At 52.7% G+C, this 364-nt stretch overlaps 1 protein-coding gene across 1 annotated transcript in view; it reads left to right on the top strand.

Moving 5' to 3' along the window:
• Positions 1-364, top strand: part of PCDH15 (protocadherin related 15) — a 326,536-nt gene that overhangs the window by 292,087 nt on the left and 34,085 nt on the right. The window lies entirely within an intron of this gene.

Here is a 364-nt window from a genome sequence, read left to right as displayed (position 1 = left end):
TGCTGAGGGCCGGGGTTTGGGGGTGGGATGGCAGGGGAACAGTTGGGCTGGGGGAGTTTCAAGGGCTTTGCCAACCTAAAGGATTCCATGATTCTGTTCTGTGATTAACGGCCATCTATCGAAGGCCTAATGCCCTTGCACGGATAATGCTTTGTCAGAGGGCAATGCCGTGCTAAACAGCTCCTCACGCTGCCAGGGACCCTGGCCAGACCGTGGTGGTTGTTCCTGCTTTTGAGTCATGGTGCGGGCTGGATTCTGCACCTTTTCTCAGTTAAGGGTATTTTTTCTCTAGCCACAGGCTCAAGAAGCCGTGCCAATATTTTGATAAAAGCCTGCTAATAGATGATGAAGTGGCCCAGGCTCC

The sequence above is a fragment of the Egretta garzetta genome, unplaced genomic scaffold (genome assembly GCF_000687185.1).
Source record: "Egretta garzetta isolate BGI_Z169 unplaced genomic scaffold, ASM68718v1 scaffold234, whole genome shotgun sequence".
Taxonomy (NCBI): domain Eukaryota; kingdom Metazoa; phylum Chordata; class Aves; order Pelecaniformes; family Ardeidae; genus Egretta; species Egretta garzetta.
Note: the sequence above shows the minus strand (reverse complement) of the source record. Positions and strands in the feature narration are given on the sequence as shown.